Raw genomic sequence first — 19,655 nt, forward strand, 5'->3', positions numbered from 1 at the left:
AGATGGGAGGGGAGGGGAGGAGAGGGGAGGTATCCTACAGTACTTCCTGTTTCATTAACCCCGGCAGGCATCCTGTCAGCCTGAGCTGGGGTCGGGCTCCCTCGCACACCAGCGCTGCTGATCAGGAGTCCGGCGCGCACAGGCAGCCCCTAATGCATGCCCTGCACCGCCCACAACTATAAACACGGCCACCGCAGTGTCATGAGTGCTGGCGCTCATGGATGATGCTGCTCACCCGCCGGGCGGATCCCCCCCACCCCGCCACACCACGCCGGTGGGTATGGAGTCTGCACAGCAAGCTCCATATGCGGGTGCATGCTGTGTGAACAAGCTGTGCCTCATTGTGCCCATAGGCCCACCCGTGCTTGCTCTCTTTCCTCGGGCCACCTGTACTGGGCTGCCTGGGCTGTTGGAGGAAGAGAAAGGGCTGCAGCTGAAGAGAAAATGCCTCTACACAGCCCCAAAATGTAAGTTGAATTTACTATTAGTAGCAGGCAGGCACAGCACTAGGTTTGGCTGCCTGACTAAATTGAGTTTTGTGTGTGTGTGTTTTTGGACAGTGCAGTCACAAGCTGACATTGACAAGAGCATAGCTACTGTAGCTGGAAAGAGTGAAGATGGTTTACATGTTTAACCTTCATGGTTGTGTGACATGTATAGGCCATGCTAGAAGCCTATCTTTAACTATACACCCCCCAGCCTAAACTTAAATATACACCCCCTGTAGCCTACCCCTACCTATACATCCCCAACACCACAGCCTAGCCCTATCTAAACACCCCCCACCACCACCCGCCACCTAATTTAAGGTGCCCATACACACTGTGAAAGCAGCGTGCGTTGCGATGCGTTATGGGCTGGATCGCAGCGCATGCATTTTGCATGTGATTTGCATGCGATGTGATCCGCGGGTAGTACAAAAAGTATGTGCGCCACATAATTTTTGTACTGTGCGATGCGATGCCCACGGGAGCTCGCATCGCATAGCACGCTGTTATAGTAGCGTGTATGGGCACCTTAACTATACATCCCCCACACCCTCAGCCTAACCAACTATACACCCCCCACACCCTCAGCCTAACTCTGACTATGCACCCCCCTGTAGCCCAACCCTAACTATACACCCCGCAGCCTAACTAACTATACACCCAGCACCCCCACATTCTAACTAACTATACACCCCCCACAGCCTAACTCTAACTACATCCCCCTGAAGCCCAACCTTAACTATATATGTATAGTATAATAATATATTAGTATTGGGGGGCGCCAGAAAATATTTTGGCTGGGGGGAGCAAAATTTATAGTTACGCCACTGCGATGATAGTTCATGAGCCACATCCCTCAAGACCTTCTGCTATGCCTAGCCAGGTGTCACAGTGGTACAAAGTTATATTTTTTGTAGGATTTCAGGCATGCTGAATCTCGTGAATGCTGTATACTGCACACACATTCTACCAATGTGCAGGTGTTGTGTCATACAATGGTGTTATAGAGGGCTATCCTGGCCCATTGCTTGATGCCTTTATTCTTAAATAGTTATCCCTTTATGATACAGTATGTTCAAGGTTGGACAAATGTCTGCCGCATATGTACACATTCCTGTTGATTCTTCTATACAAACTACCTCTAAATCATTTTTTATTGTACTTATAATTCTGACCATGATTGTTGCTCCTGACTTCAGACTCAATTGTCGCTTCCAGATTCTCCTACTGTGCATACGTATAATTATACACATGTGACTGCTAGATCAGTGTTAAAATCAGGGATATTGAAATGTCTCTTTAGGTGCCTTGAAGAAATTTGGTGGGATTTTGCTTTTTTTACATCTAGTCTTATATTGTTCTGAGCTGCTGTCTGGTCTTGCAACGACCTCCACAGCAGATTAGGTAATATATAGTGAACAAGCAGGGGTATTTGTAACATCAGGGGACTCTGTAAAAACATAAAGGGCGGTATTCAATGTGAATACAGGCGACGTGCAGCGAATCCTGTTTAGGATTCGCTGCACATTCGCCACTGGTCGCCGCGTTCCGGAGCCTCGCCGGCTCCGGTATTCAACGAGTCAGGGGCTCGCTGCCCCTGACCGGCGAATATGAGCTCCTGCGGCGAATGCCACAGGGAGCCTGAGGACGGTGGCAGGCAGGGAGATGGAAGTCTCCCTGCCTGCCCAAGAACGTTTGTGGGGGGGGAGGTGGGCTCCCCGGGTGCCAGGCAGCACAGGCTGCCCCCCGGGGGTGCCAGCAGGGGACCGGGTATATTCACTACACCTGATCATGCATATGTAATGATCGGGTGAAGTGAATATATGAATATCTAATGAGCGGCTCGGCTCCGGCCCCCTGCTGGCTGGTCTGTGTAAAAAATTTTTTTTTTTTTAAATTAAATATATATTCATGTGCTTACAGCACATGAATAAAAATAGCATGCCCCTCCTCATAATACAATTCTTGATTTGTTTACACCAATTGTAAAAAACAAAACACTTTATTTTAAAAGTTCACCTTCCACTTCACCATAAAAAGATAGCGATTGCTACTCGGTGAATCATGGCGAAAAAAACCTTGAAATGTATTCGCCATCTGGTCATTGAATAGGGTGATTCACCGTTTTAGTCAGAAATTCGCCTTACAGCACAAAATCGCCATAAAAACCTGGCGAATCAGCCTCATTGAATACCGCCCAAAGTGTGAGGCAGGTAAAGCAGTGATTGGCACTTTCACATGTAAGTGTAATGAGTTTGTGATGCTGGCCGTACTCAGACCCGGATTAGGGGAGGAGGGGGGGCACGGGTACCCCCAGGCCCCCCAATCTACTGTATGAGAGTTTTCTCATAGATAACATAATAACCACAAATGTACAATTGTGTGATTTTTCAAATTGCATCCGAAAAATGACGAAAAATCTCAAACAAAATAGACTAGTTGCAGCCCAGTGGGTTTGACAGAACCATACAGATTAGTGAGATATGTTCATGGTTCTGTAAAAAATCTGTCTAAAAGTAAAGCAAAAATTATGTGGGGTCCCCCCTAGCATAACCATCCCCTGACTCATTGGGCTGGTCCTGGTTTCCATAATATGGGGGGAATGATGGGGTTACCACATATTTAAGAAACCAGCACCAGGCTCTTAGGCCTGCCCTGGATTAAAAAATACACGGGACAAAATGAGGGTTCCCCATATTTTGGAACCAGCACCTTGATCCAACAGCCAGCAGGGACACTTTTTATGCAAGGTCCCCCGGCCATCACATGAACCTCCTGAATGGTGTAACTGGTAGAGTTAATAAAGGGGTCCCCCGGGTTTTACCCTTCCATGGAGCTGTCCCCGGCATCCCTGGGCGGTAGACATCGGGCTGATCATTTTGTTGTAAAAAATATATAATTAACATTTAACATTGGGTTGGGTTGTGCAACAACAAGTCCCAGGAAGCCTCGCCCACATGCAGGGTCTAGGAGAACCACAAGAATTAAAAAATACAGGTCTTTGTGTCCCCAGCAATTTTTTTTAATTTAGCAAAAAGCCAAATACTCCTATTACTAGACATCGCATCTTTACTAAAAATCACACAATACCATTACTAAAATATTGCCAGAAATCGCAAGTGATTTCTGACTTTGTCTAAACATTTGTACCCTATTACATGTGCGATTTGTGGCCAAAAATCACACATGTTTTTAGGTGTCTAAGATGCAAGATGCCCAGTATGTGAAGTGCACAAAATGGCCAATATTGGTTTGTTGCACATGGTGGACTCATAATAATAATTACAAGTTGTGATGGTGGCTTTTTCCCGCAGTGGGTTCCAGTCATTGATTGGCAACTGAAACACAACATCATGCTGGCCATTGGGATTTCTGGTTCCAGTAGGAATCTAGGCAGCCATGCTAATTCTTAGCCCTAGCTGTTGCCTTGAAGCTGGGGTGCATATATATGTGTACATTTTAACATATCATTAAAGGACTGGTTTGATTTGCACTCTCCGATTGATTCCTGCTTTTGTTAAAAGGAGGCTAGCCCTGCACCTCACCCTCAGTGATAGATTCATGCTGCAATCTTCTGCTGTAGGGTATACTACTGGGTCCTGTTCTGCTGCCTTAAAATCCTGGTCCATTGCTTCAGTGGGAGTACAGATTATGCCTATTGTGCCACTCCACACTTATCTTTCCAATGCATTCCAGTCCGGTATTTGGAATGTCAGTTAACCCCTGCACTGCCAATTGTCTTCACTTGCATATTCCCTTTTTCTTATAGAGGTCATTACTCTATAAGAAAAATGGATGGATATCCTCCATCAGTGCTCATGAGTATGGATTGGACCAATGCTACGCTTTAAAAAAGACTAATTGGTTGATCGCTTTTTTGAAACATGGCTTCCCTATATTTGTACATTATCAATGCCAATCAAGGATGAGCTTCATAAATGTTTCCAGTTTACCACATGGTACAAAATGGAAGTTATTGCCACAAATGTCCCATTTTAAATTGGATAACAAAACGCTTTCTTCTTTATTTATTATTGTGATGTCATGTTTACATTCGGCCCAAACTGACCAAGATATTTGACCCAAATTATGTTACGTCATATTTGTGTGTATTGTATTTATCTTTATTGCCTGATTAAGTGGTGGTAACTTCATATATTTGTTTGTACTCATTATGTGTGTTATTTGTGTATCTTGCTATACATTGTTGTATTACTTTATTTTTTTGGTATCCGTCAATAAAAAAACTTTTTTTTGCAAAAAGGAAGACTGTTAATAGGGGTCCCAAATTCAGTGGGTCCTACAACTGTCCTTACTGAGAAATGTGGGCTAAAATTACTTGAAGTGTTGAAAATGATGAGTCTTAGCTCATCTTTGCCATTAGCCACAGCAAACAAGGTTCAGTTGCCATGACTGTTGTGCCCATACAATTTTCTGGATACACACGCTCCAAAAAAAGCATTGCATGCAGGTGCGGATAATTACAATCACCACTTGGCAGGATGGATGAGGAGTGCTCATCTGAATAGCCCTGTCATCTAACCATCATTTAATTTACAGGTTGCTACAATAATGCTGAATATAATATAAAGTTTGTGTAACATTGATAAGCTTGCAGTGAGAGGGTTGTTGAAATATGGAGAGTGCAACTGCACAATCACCATTATGCTCCATAGGGGAGGCATTAGTTCTTTACCAAGATGGCCACTGTTTGGAACCATCTTGTCACTGTGTAAGAGTGCCCAGACACTGTGCAATATACCAAATCATGCTGCTACCAAGCCAAAGAACTACTGCTTGTATATGCATAGGGTTCAATAGTTGACAACACAGAAAATAATTCGGTACTTGTGTATTATTACGGCGCCCGATTTCATCTAAATCGCATACGATGTTGCATAGCGGCCGATTTGCGGCCGATTTTCCGAGATATTCTGCCGATTTGAATGCTATTCCATCCTTGCACACCCCCACTATCCAAGTCAGCCTGAAGCGTGGCGAGCGGACGCGGTACGCGTCCTCCAAACCTGTTCATACCCCCACTATCCACGTTGGCGTGGAGTTGATTTAATAAAGCGTGGCGAGTGTGCCCCGTGAGGGGATGCGGAAAACGACCCCGAAGCGTGGCGAGCGGATGCGGAATACACGTCAAGTAATCCATGTCCGATTTTTGTATGCGACTTGCGGCTGATTTGGCGCCGATTTCACGGGTGCCGTGATAATAGACAAGTACCAATGATTCATACCCTAGTCAACTAACCATCGTTAACCATCTACTGAAGTACGGTATGTAACTCACATTCCCTTAGTTGACATGTTGGTAAATTAGATAAATGCATTAATCTATTGTAATTGCTGACCATGTAATTGCTGACCATTAGAATATTTAATACATGTGATCAGGTTAAAACTATTAGGAACAATAATTAAAAAATAAAAATTCTACTTTATGCAGTTTAGCACCAGTCGCCTGCTTTGGTAAATTTTTCATAGACAGCACCAATATTCTGAATTGTTTTTAATGATTGATGATGGGAATAGAAAATTGGGTCATGGCGAGGGAAGGGAAAGAGTATCAATCAGGCATGTCTGCAATTGCACAGAGAACATTTTCCTATTCTACCAAGCAATAAATCATGTCAGGTTTCTTTCCACAGTAATCTATAATTGTTGTCTTCAACAAATAAAAGTTAAAATGTCAGCAAACCTTATTGCTTTAGGTGAGTTGTGGCATTGTAAGGTTGTTGCACATATTGCATCAATCCGTTTGTAGAAATATCTAGAGTGAAGGGGCGGATCCAGTTTAAAATAACATTTTTGATTGCACATCTCAAAACATAGTAAATTAGCTCTCTTTTTGTGAGAAGTCACTGCCACAGCCACTAATCCTGAACTGGAACCACTGTGCAAAAACAATATGCTTGCGATTCAACCACATTTTCCATTTTACATTTTATTACTGTACATGGAAAAGCCATATTATATATACTACTTAAACCACATGTAATTTTTTTATGTTTTTGCCTTCAGAAATACTCTTTAAGAAATATAGAGAACGTGGGGCGCCCAGCGAAACACTTGCAAGACATGTAAAAGCAAATAAATTTAATAAACACAGAATAAGCATGCACAGAAAAAAGCATATAAGTAAATAATATAAAATCAATATGATAATAATAAAATGCACTAATAAAAATAAAAATGAAATAGATCACTATTGGATGATTACAATCATCGATAGTGGTGTACACTTCTCAAAGGTTGCTGTCGGACTTCTCCCGGGCCACCAATCCACCACTGCCGGTATATATGGATGGATAAATGGCTCCAATAGGAAAATATGTATCACCAGATCACAGGTAATTTGGTCCATCAACACACTGCTACTCCCTGTGTGGCAAGGGAGCTTGCACGGCCCGGCACAGAGCAGTTGTAAGCTGCAGGATAAAGGTTACCTTTTGTGCTGCATTGGCCCTGACTGCCAAGCTGATCCTCCGCTCCCGATGTATTTAACCAGCTACCGTGGATAGCCTTGGCACTAACAGCCTGTGTGTGCTGTCCAGAGTCCGGCTGCCACCATGGAGGGCTATAGTAGTACCAGTCTGTGTGTGCTGTCCAGAGTCTGGCTGCTGTCATTGCCAGCATGTGGGCGAGCGTGAAGATCAAGGCTGGGCTGCGGCTGATGGAGCTAGAGGCGGCAGGTGTCCTGATGATAGGGATCCTCGGAGTAATGTGTATCGCCACGATAAGGGCTTCTTTTTTAAATCCAAATTCTGGATACCCTGAGGGTCATCAAAAGGTATGCTGCTCACCCGACTCCCCAGTAACATATGGGGAGGTTGTGGAGGCAATAAAAAGCACCATGGCACCTTTGCTCTCACTTTTCTCTCACAGTGACTGTCACTGAAAACCATTTAGGTGCACGCTCCCATGAGGTTTCAGATATAACCCTTACCACAGACAACTACCACATACCCTACAGCAGGCATTCCCAACCATGGTTCTCAAGGCACACCAACAGTGCAGGTTTTCTAGATATCCAGGCTTGAGCACAGGTGATTTAATTAGTGTCTGAGGGATTCTGATTGAACCATCTGTGCTGAAGCCTGGATATCACTAAAACCTGCACTGTTGGGGTGCCTTGAGGACCACGGTTGGGAATGCCTGCCCTACAGTATGGAACAAACTGGATGAAATTGAAAATAGGTCCAGTAGACACAATATAAGTCTTGTTGGACTCCCTGAGTCGGTTAAGGGCCCTGTCCTTTCACACTTTGTAAGGAATACACTGCCAGCTTTATTAGGCATCAAGCAGGAATGTGGCAATCTAGTTATTGAACAAGCACACAGGGTAAGACGACTCTCACCTCTCCATGCAAGCTCTTCTTAATTCTCATGTACCATGTTACATTATTACTGGTTTTGTTAATATTGTTACGCTATCTGTTGGTTTTCGCTGAGTGACGCTGTGATTATCTCTTATACTCCTCAGGTTGAATTTAGGTTGACAAATTTGTTGCCCTCACCCCCCCTCTCCCATACCTACACTGTTCTAGAAATCATTACTCTCCAGTCCCCCACCCAATGTTATCCTATATAATTAGTTGCCTCCATTTATTACCTTGACTCCCTCTCTCATCCCTCTCCTTTTTCTCATTACATGCTCATGCCCTCCCCACATCACTTATCCCTCATGCCCTTGTAAGACCGCTGTTTTCTTGGTCCCATTTGGAATATAACCTTAACCCTTCCATTTTCTGATACATCGCCTTACAAATGTTGGTTACACCCTCGTATCGATGCCTTATTGTCCCCCTTTCAAATTAACATGTTATGCGGCAGTTATATCTAGTTTATCACCTCTGCATATGTGATGAGCTGATGGAAAGGGCAGAATACACTCCACTGTTACTCCAAGCCTCATGTCCCGTCTACCATGTTATACAATTGCAAACAGGTGCTGGTCATCCTGTCTGCCCACCTGAAAGTTTAGTTCCTATACTGTTTTTATTACTCATTTGCTCAGTTTAATGTATGTTACAGGAGACTTTAATACTAATGTTTTTCTATGTTCTCATATCTTTGTCTTGGAATAACTTGCATTTTTCTTGGTGGGAGCGCTCTCAGCCTCCAACCAAAACTTATTACGATGGTGGATAGTAGAAGGGTCTGTCCATCGCAGTAACCACAGTGATCTCTCTGAACTTTACCTTCCTTTGTTGCTCTCTCATCCACTGGGTGACCAGACCCTCCCTGCAATACCTCCAATGTGTGACAGCAGGTCTGCCACATAGTTAGAATTGTTGCCATCTTAAAATTGTATCAGATGACAGTCAAGGGATTTCTTTACAATTAAAAAGCAGAACACTATGTATATATGTAAATAATATTGCAAAAATTGTTTTATTTGATATGTGTTTTTTCCATCATTTGTCTACTTTTTGAAATATTGAGTTGTGCTGACCAATGATTATGGTCCTTGTCTCAAAATTAATTGAGACTGCATTGACATTGCCTTCTGGTTAAGGGCATTAAGGATTTATGACGGTCAGCTTCTATACTCATGACAGATGGACATTTGTGCATATCAATTTGATTGAAATCCTGCAAAGAGCTAATAAATCGCCAGAATAAAATAACCATCAAATTAGTCAGTAACTTTGATTACTAATTTAAAAAAAACACTCAGCAAATAATAAAAAACACAATAAAAAATAGTTTAAAAATCTTTATTGAACAACTTTAGTGATTAAGATATTAAGAGTGCACCCCACCCGAGTTTCTTTTCTTTTTGTTTTTCCTGTTAAGCTTATACTCCACTCGGGGGTGCACCACTGACCATTACAACAGTCAGGCCAAGGCCATTGCCATAAACCTGTATGTAATGCTAAATTTAGAAATTAATCTTTAAATATTTTTGTCAGTTCATATATCTTCAATCCAACATCTACATTCCTATCCTATTTGAATTACACAATCCCACCTAGTGCAGACCTCCCTCTATTTCTTTCTTCTAGTTAATACCTCCAATGGCAACAGGTTAGTGCTTGAGCTGACCCCCTGGAAAGCCGAAGTGACATTTGGTCCTGCATGCTATTCCTGTGCCATCTAATTCATCAGAGTATATGACCACACATCACTGTGCCGCCTGATCCCGTCCGATCTCAGCAGCTAAGCAGTGATTGGCCGGATCAGTACCTACTGGGAAACCTGTAGGGAATATTCAGTGCCGTATGTACACTGGGTAAGCAGAACCACCTGGTACCTCATGAGGAACCTTTTCCTACTTTACTCTACATGTATTCTCCACTACTCGGTTTGGTATCATCCACTCCTAATAAAATAACGACGTCAGCAATGCATGATCTCCAATCAGTTTGAACAGGGATTAACCTACGAATGGTTTCAGTGATTTGGGGTGGTCACCGTAGAACAATCATTTTCGCCTTTTAACAGTGATTCATTCAATTATTTGGTTATTTAAGAAATTATGTTTATGTGTATATTGTGCCTTTAATTTCATTGAACGATATTATTGTGTTTGATATGAATCCCGGCGGTCGGAATCCCGGCGTTCAAAATCCCGACGCCGGAATTCTGACTGCCAAAATCCCAACAGGGGGGGACGTGGATCGCCCCCCCCCCACCCTTGCGGGCTCGCTGCGCTCGCCATGCAGCTGGAAAACTAATTTATTCTTCCTCTATGGGTGTCGTGGACACACACAGAGGGACAAAGTGTTGGGATTTCAGCAGTCGGGATTCCAGCGTCGGGATTTTGAACGCCGGGATTCCCACCACCGGGATTATAACTGCATCTCATATTATTGACGCCTTAATTAAAAAAAAAAGTGTAATAAAAGTTATATCTTATATTTATTAATATTTCATTTCCTCCTTTGTCCTTCTTTGGACACATTCTTTCGTTATTGCTTAGAAGTTAGACAGTGACTATACAGCCGGACAGCGCACAGCCCTTTCTGCCCGGCTGTCATATCTCTATAAATTGTGTGCGCTGCTGTCTCTCCCCCTTGGCAACGTGCAATACACTCCCCTTTGGAAACGAGCAATTTCCGTCCTCTTTGCAACGAGCAATTTCTCCCTCTTGACAACAAGCATGTATTCCCCCTTAGCAACAAGCAATCCCCACTCCCCCTTTGCAATGAGCATTTAACAACTCCCTCTTGGCAACAAGCATGTATTTCCCCTTGACAACGAGCATGAAGCCCCCTTGGCATAGGAGCATAAAGCCCCTGGCATCGAGCATGAAGCCCCTGGCATCAAGCAAGAACCCCCTAGCAATGAACATGTAGGTAAGCGGCACTTAAGTGTCAAATATGTAATCAGCATTATGGTTTGTTATAAAGTATGTAATTGGCGGATTTGGTATGGAATCCCGGCGGTCGGAATCCCGGCGGTCAAGATCCAGACGCCGGAATCCTGATCGCCGAAATCTCGACAAGGGGGGACGTGGATCACCCTCCCTTGCGGGCTCGCTGTGCTTGCCATGCAGCAGGCCCAGTGCCTCACTATGCTCGGCATGCTAATTTATTCTCCGTCTATGGGTGTCATGGACACCCACATAGGGAGACATTTTTGGGATTTCGGCGGTCGAGATTTCGGCGGTCGGGATTCCGGCGTCGGGATTTTGACCCGGGAACTGCTGGGAAATTGACTGCATCCCATAATGGGCATCATGATGTGTGGCACAATGTGGACTTATTTGTAATGGGTATTATGGAGATGGCTAAAATGTAATGTAAAATTTGTAATGGGCATTACGGTGTGTGGTCTAATTTGTAATACTACACCCCTTTTTGTGATGACATGCCTCCTTTCCATGAGGCCTCACTGCGCAAAGGTCCTGCTTCAGTATTTGGATCTGGGACCACCCATTACCATGTTTCTAGATTCACCTATGCTTGTGTATACTAGAAATTTGTTTTTGATTTGCTGTGCAGCAGCCAGGTGGGTAACAAGTAAACAACATAGAATATAAACAATAAACAATATAAACAGGTGGGGGAACATGTACAGTCATACAGAAAGTTGTTCGAGGGGACACTGTGTAAGATTATGTGCAAAGGGTTATGGCACGACTAGACAGTTAGGTGTTCATGAGTTCACGTGTCAACAGGTAAACCGCTTGAGGGAAGAAACTTTTTAGGCTTCTGGTGGAGCTGTTGGGAATAGCCCTGTAGCGTCTGCCTGATGGCAGCAGGTGAAACAAGCCCTAGTCAGGGTGTAGTTGGACCTTGACTTTCTCCATTGCTCGCTTTTTTGCTCTGGACATTCACAGGTCCTGGACAGAGGTAAGGTCCGTCCTGATGATCTTCTTAGCAGTTCTGACTACCTTTTGGAGTCTGCATTTGTCTCTGGAGGAGCCATACCAGACCAGTATCGAGGAGCACAGTACAGACTCCACAAACGCAGAGTAGAGTAGGAGTAGAGTAGGATACTTGCTGTTCATTGAATATGGCGAACACCATTTCCGGCTAAATAATTTACCATTTCGCCAAAAATTTACCCTGTTCAGCGGAAGGCGGCGAACGAAGAGCATTGAATACTGTTAAATAAGTCACTTTGTCCAAGTAGTCACTAAATACACTATTGGAAATCCTTTGATGGTGTTCTTCTTTAAGAGAATAAAATGAAGCATAGTTTGCATAGAAAACGAAATATATTTGCTGCAACAGTACTTTATACTATGGTATTTATTCCAAATTCATTATGGCATGTATTCAATGCAAACCAATGTTGTTAGAAAATAATGAGATAATGAGACAATTGCTGATCATTGTTCAAAGACATGTAAGCACATCACTACCGTATAAACCTTTGTCAATGTGTGTCCTTCACAAACATTTTGTGTTGCAGAAAGAATGGGGATGTTAGTGATTGTAGGTTGTTTTTCATGATAGTTTTATGCTTTGTTTTTGTCCTTTGCCTTAGACAAAAGCTAAGTGTTTCTTTTTAGTATTTTAAAATTAAACAACACAATATTACATATTATAAAACAAGAAAATTAGAACAAAATCAAAATATCCTCTACCAATAAAAGTATATAGTACAATCATATACTACAGTACAACATATTTAGATCACACAAACAATGCTGATTATTGATAAATTATTGCGCAATGATGAAACATTAAAGTCCTGCTACTTTTTCTGATCGCTGGGGGTGGAAACTGACCATTTAGTGGGAGTGCTAGGAAAAATGCAGGCGTGACTAGGAAAACGCTGGAAGTGTCCGGGAATCTGCTAGGCATTCTCACTTTAAAATTACAGTTGTTTGTGATAAAATATAATGGGGTTCTTCGGCATTTTTGAGATTGAGATTGGGGCGCTGATTTCACTATTGTGGTTGGTATCTGTTTTGCGGGCTCCTACAAATAGGGAACCCTGTGTTATTAGTGACCCACTAATTAATTCATCAAGCGCAAAATTGGGGATTTTGTCTATTATATATATATATCAGTGTCCGTTTGTGTGTCTCCGAAACACTGCCATCTGTTAGCAGCGAGAGAAACTACATCTCTTTCTCACAGATGCACAAACACAGAGGCAATCACAAGGTAGAAGACTAGCTTTTGAAGAATTGTCTTTGAGCAAACTTACTAGTATATATAAAGGAAAAGAGGAGAGGCAGCACTCTGCAGACTTGATTTAAAATGGTTCATTAATTCCAACAGTTTTGTGCTGTTGTCAAGAACAACAACACACACAAATGCATAATACAAAAGGAGCCCTAATATATCCACACACTGACCCACCCTCCTAAACCCGATTAAAACCAGATTATGGTAACCTTCCAGGCAGCAGGTTGCACAGTGCTATAGCCAGAACTGGCAGTGTCTTCCCTTTGCCCAGCAGCTGGAGAACACTGTCCAACAGCCGCAACCTGCCAATAGCAGCACCCATACCAGAATCGGGTGGCCACAGACACCCCATTAGGTGACCAGCTTCTGCCAACCATGATACCTCTAGCAGCCCGACAGCCACAGACATGTGACCTATGGAATGGAGCAGGGCCTGTCAGTTAACTAGCAATGAGTATCAATATCCATAATACACACTAAAAAAAGTAAATATGCAAAAGCCATAATACAATATCAATTACAATTAATAACTGAACTAATCAAAATAACACTTTAGCTGTGTCACAACTGTTTAGATTCCAAAGACAACGCAGACACAAAATAATCAAACCTACCAGGGCAGGTTTGTCCTGCCCCAGAAATACTCGCCACAGAAGGGGCAGCTGCTGCCTTCTACAGGTACTGGAGCCTGCATTAAATTGACAGGGATCCAGGTACACTGTGATTCAGCGATCTGCTACATGCAGAATCAACTTTCACCGGAGGGTCCAATCTCATACAGTATTGTACAGTATACTGATTTGTGGTTGTATTGCTTGATACATTGTTTTATAATTTTACAATAATGCTGATTACACACTAGACAATATGCAAATGACGCAATGTTGTCACCGATTTCATTTAAACTCCTGGACAAATGATATAGTGCATTCTTCCAAATGTTTAATGAAATATTGTGAGTCATTCAGGCACTGTGAGTCATAGCGAGGCACCGTGCCAGGAGCATGGTGTGTGAAGCTTGCCATGCGAGGGAAGCGGACAATTATACTGTGCCCATGTTGACTTACAGTATGTTGACATAGACAAAAAATAATAAAACCCCATGTAGATTTTTTTCATGTCGACTCATTGCTTGTGTCAACCTTTTGACCATGTCCGCTAATGCATGTCCAACATTTTTCATGTGTGCCTGTCGACCAATAATATTCAACATATATACTGTTGAACCTATGACCCATACCCACATACTGTAGCATGCGGTTATTTTAGCTATTTGCTAAATATGTGCAGATAAAACATTGGTTAATGTCCATAACCATTAAAACTTTTATCCTTTAAAACGTAAAACAATTTACAGGTTTTGTTGTCTCCTATGGTGTGTGGCGCTTTAACCATTAATTATGGCACGTGTTTATTGGATTTAACCACATACGTCGCAATAGCACTATATTTCATAGAGTATCAAAGCTATTAGGTGTGATAAAACTGGTTGATAAATGGTACCAAGTAGTAAATTAATGTATAAATTAAGCCACCACGGCTGACCTCCGCCGCGCGCTAGCGCTACTGTGTCGGAACAATTGTTTAAAACACTGGGCAGCCTTCTGATTGGCTGAGCCCTCTCAGCCAATCAGAGGGCTGACCAGTGTTTAAAACAATTCTGCTGCCACTGCTGTCCCCCACTGCCCGCTAGTGCTGCTTCTCGCACTACGCTCCAACGCCGCCCTCTGCCCGCCATCTTCCAGCACCCGATGTGCCATCTCAAGATGGCATGCGACATTGCATACTAAAACGGGGGCACTTCTTGAACCACAAGATGAGATCGGGTTCCATGGACATCGCACTTCAATGTCGCATCAAATCCGATCGTATAAGTGTATGGGCAGCATATTAAATTACTGCACATTCTTGTTCTAGCACAATACACTATTTGGATGTGGAAATATCTCTCATGGATAATGTATTACTGGGGCTGTTTCTACAGGGGGATGAACAGTGCTATTGCACTGGGCACCGCGCCTCCCACCTCCCACCGTGCGATTGCACAGCTTGTGCACTGACTGCTGACTACTATTGCAACTGAGCCAACAGTTCCTCACCACCTGCAGGTTCAATCCTCACCGCCCACCAATGAAGTTGCCAGCGGCTTCAGGTGCTACCTCAAGTTGTCCCACCCACCCAACTGATCGTTCTCCGCTCAGTGGGCAGAGTTACTCCAATTTACAGTGCTGCATGCATCCTAACACTGGAATCCAGTGTTAACATGTAGCAGCATCATTTAGAGTAACTCGGTCTGACTAGATAGTAGGCAGCTTCGCTAAGGGGATTCCTCAGGGGTGCAAGTGGCTGTCATCTTGGGAGAGCACTGTAGAGTGAGTTCCATGCCAGGTAGCCTTTTCTGTAAGGCCATACCCTTGCCACCAGGCCATGACCTACCTGTACGGCCACACCCTTTTTCTGGAGCACATTTTTACTTGTTTGCACTGGGAGCCAAATGTCTAGTAACAGCACTGTGTATTACACACCAATTTATATTTTTTTAAAAACCAACAACTGTCAACCATACTGTATTGCATGCATCTAGTCACCGTCCTCTAGTTGCCATTCTCTCAGTTTTTGAGGATCACATGTTGGTTAATAATATTGATAATACTAAAACCCAGATTTACTTAAAGGGTAAACAATTTTGATGTAGAGGCTATGATTGGAACTACAGTAGTTGATGGATGTAAAGAAAAAGGTCTTGGATATTCTGAAAGGAGAAACACTTAGGAACAATCATTGGAAAAAGGCAGCATCTAAACATATAGCCTTTGTGCAACATTATAATTCTATCAATGATACTTCTATCAAAGGCGCTAAAGATCTATGGCCCATTGCGACCACTGACCCTGATCTGAAAATCTTCAAGGACATTAAACTTTTACCCAGATTCTCCTGTAATAAATATAATAATTATTCACTATCCAGTCTCTCAGATTTCAGGGGTAGATTTATTAAGCTCGGTGAAGTGATAAACTGTTTTTCAAACCAAGCCTGTAACTTCACAGGTAAGAGCTGATTAGTCAATGATAAAAACCAGACAGCTTATTACTTCACCGAGCTTAATAAATCTACCCCTGAAATCTGAGAGACTGGATAGTGAATAATTATTATATTTATTTATTAACAGTTTCTTATATAGCGCACACATATTCTGCAGCACTTTACAGACAGAATATTAGAACATTCACCTCAGTCCTTGCCCCTGTGGAGCTTAAAGTCTATATTCCTTACCAGATGTACACATACACACATTAACTCTAGGGTTCATTTTGGTGGAAGCCAATTAACCTACCAATAATTTTTTTGGGATTGTGGGAGGAAACAGGAGTACCCGGTGGAAACACAGGCAAGCATGGGGAGAATATACAAACATCTCCACAGATAGAGCAATGGTGCGAATCGAACCAAATGACCACAGTGCTGTAAAGCATTAATGATAATCATAACACCATCTGTGCTGCCCATAATGACATCTCTAATTCAAAACCACATAAGGGAACATCATTCTTGTCCAGGAAACTAGGCTGCTACAGGTGCACTGGCTGCACAAACTGCAGCATCCTTGAAATGGGTGGGGGGGGGGGGGGTTCTTCCCACTTCTCACACCCTCATACAGGTAAATAGATCACCATCAAGCATATCTTCACACATACTTTCCTTTTTGTAAGATACTTTATCCGATGTCCGTATGGTCCTCTGTATGTAGGTAAGGCCACCGGACAATTACTCTACACAGGTGATTATCATTAGATAGAAGGAACCAGGAACAACCCTAACCTGGCATCATTGAAATCTAAAATCATAAACTTTGAACAGAAAAAAATGAGAGAAGGCAACTGTGCCATAGCGCTGTACAAAGGAAGGCGCAATGGATACACTGGCTTAACACACTAGCCCCAAACAGTTCACATGAACATTTAAGTTTGAACTATTCTGTAATTATGCTGTGGTTTAATTTTTTTTTTACAACATTTTAATTTTACCAGTAATCAAAGATATACCTCCAATAGGTAGATTCAATTCCAAATGCTTACAGTACTGTATTCCTGTTATACCAGATTTTCCCACTAACATTTCAATAATACATTGTTGCATATACTGTATGTTGTAATCGGATACTTGGTTTCGCCTGTGCGTAATGCTGCTGTTTTCATTGTGATGATTGTTGTGCTAGTGTTTATCACATTGCTAGGGTACTCTAATGGTGGACCAGGTACACAGGGGGTGGGGGTGCCTTCCCTGATGATGTCATCAGACCCAGACTCACTGTTAGAGATTGTTTGCCACATGTTTGGGTGTTTATCATAAATGTAAGAATTGATTCTGATGAAAGGTACTTAAACAGAAACTTTAATCTCAGGCTTACTGTCATTTATATGTTTGTAAATCCCAAGAGTGCCACCCCTTTTCTGCTGTTTTTTTATGTGATTTCATCTATAAGGAGGGCATGAGGACCATGTAAAGTCAGCAGAAAAGAATGCTAGTTTTGTGAATACTCCTGCTTATTCTTATGTCTCATGGTGGGGGGTCCCCCTGTCATCCAGTGCACACAGCGTCTAATCCCACAGTAGAGAGGCTGGGGGCTGGCCAGCAGCTTACAGAGCCACTGGTCAGGCCCCGACAGCTGCAAAAATTGGACATGGCCTTACGAGAATGTCACAATGTGTAGGCCACACCTCTTGCCGCTAAGCCACACCCCCTAACTTTGGCCCACGCCTTTGGCGCATGCAGCTGACCCTCTTTTCTGGGCTGAGAAGTTGGGAAGTATGCTTTTTAGAACAAATAACACTTTGCATTGATTTAAAGTTAATAAAGTCTTATTGTAAATACATTTTTACCAATTTGAAATTGATCTAGATCCATCCAAAATAGGTTGTATTTAAAGGATTAAAACACACATTTATTTTTTATATTATTCTAAAAAAAAGTCTGTTAGTAAATGTGTGCTTTATTCCCTGAAACATCAAGATTTTAAAGCAAAAGGACTGTTTAAACACAGGTTATCCTGATATTAACTAAACTAGTGACTGTATGCTTGCACTGGCTGGTGGCTGTACTATCTCTGTCTATTTATAGAATGCCCTGAATAATGGCAAATGTGTTGTTAGCCTCACTGCTCCTAAAATATTTGCACTGTCAAAACAAATTAAAGTATTAAAGCAGCTTCAAGCTAAAAGGAAAATGATCTGTGCAAGCTAGTAATGTCTAATGAGCTCTACCATATGCCGTAAATTAATCACATTTTATACAGTTATAATTTGTAGTACTCAGGTGTTCTGTGAAATTGCATTGCTATCAAAGACAAACAGCTCAAATAAATATACATTCACTCCTTTTTAATTTAGAAATACAGAGGTGAATATATTTTCAGATTTGATTCATTTCTCAAAATAGAATGCAAAATGCTAAATGTTGGGGGGAATTTATTATGATGGGCGTTGTAATTCACATGGGATGTTGGTATGGGCAACCAATCAGAATTCACTTCATATTTACTTAGCACCTTCTGGAGCAGTGGTTCTCAACCTTGGTCCTCAAGCATCCCCAACAGTTCACATTTTGCAGGTCTCCACACAGACTCACGGGTGAAATAATGTCCACCTGTGATCTTTTAAAATGTGTCAGTGAATAATGAAGACACCTGTGCACCTGCCAGGTGACCTGGAAAACGTGCACTGTTGAGGGTACTTGAGGAATGAGGTTGAGAACCGCTGTTATAGAGGATAATATATTGGGCGGTATTCATTGAGGAGGTTTGTGCTGCGAAACCAGCTTGCAGGCCGCTCGCTGTATTCAATGTTCCGGGGAAATCCTCGCCGTCAGAGGACGGCGAATATTCCCTTTAATGGTGAGGCTCGCTGCAAATGCAGTGAGCCCTCTGCATTTTGTGGCGAGCCCTGACATCTTGATGGCCACACCCACCATTTACACCTCGCTGAAAAGAACCATCAAGGTGGAAACGGTGAGTGAATGGGGGGGGGGGGGGGCAGTTGAATACTGATGGCAAGCTATGACAGTGAGCTATCGGCACTGCTCGCCATCATAGCTCACCATCAGAGCACTGAATATGCCCCAAAGTATCTGATTGCTTGCCCATAGCAACATCCCATGTGAAATATAACTCTATTAGTATATTTGCCCCAATGTATTAAATATATCAACATTAATTCTCACAGTCTGCCAACTAAATTACTATAATTGGAATTCTATTGAAGATATGGACAATTTAATAGCTACCTGGGTCGCCATCAGGGGGGGGGGGGGGGGAGTCTAGGGGAATTTGAGTCCCAGGTCTGGACAGAAATGGGGCTCGGATGGCAGCAGGCTCAATTTACCACACCCTGCATTCCTCAACTTTGGAGGTATGAGCTCTCCCTTCCTTAATTCAGCAGCAGACCTCTCTGTTAAGACCACTGCCCACTGCTGACAGCTGTACCTTACAAGAATGGTGGCTCCTCTATGTATATTACATATGCAACAAACACATTCCGGCACTCCAGTATCCCCTGGACTTGTTTGCTCC

The sequence above is a fragment of the Crinia signifera genome, chromosome 5, assembly GCF_055691185.1.
Source record: "Crinia signifera chromosome 5, ASM5569118v1, whole genome shotgun sequence".
Classification (NCBI taxonomy): Eukaryota; Metazoa; Chordata; class Amphibia; order Anura; family Myobatrachidae; genus Crinia; species Crinia signifera.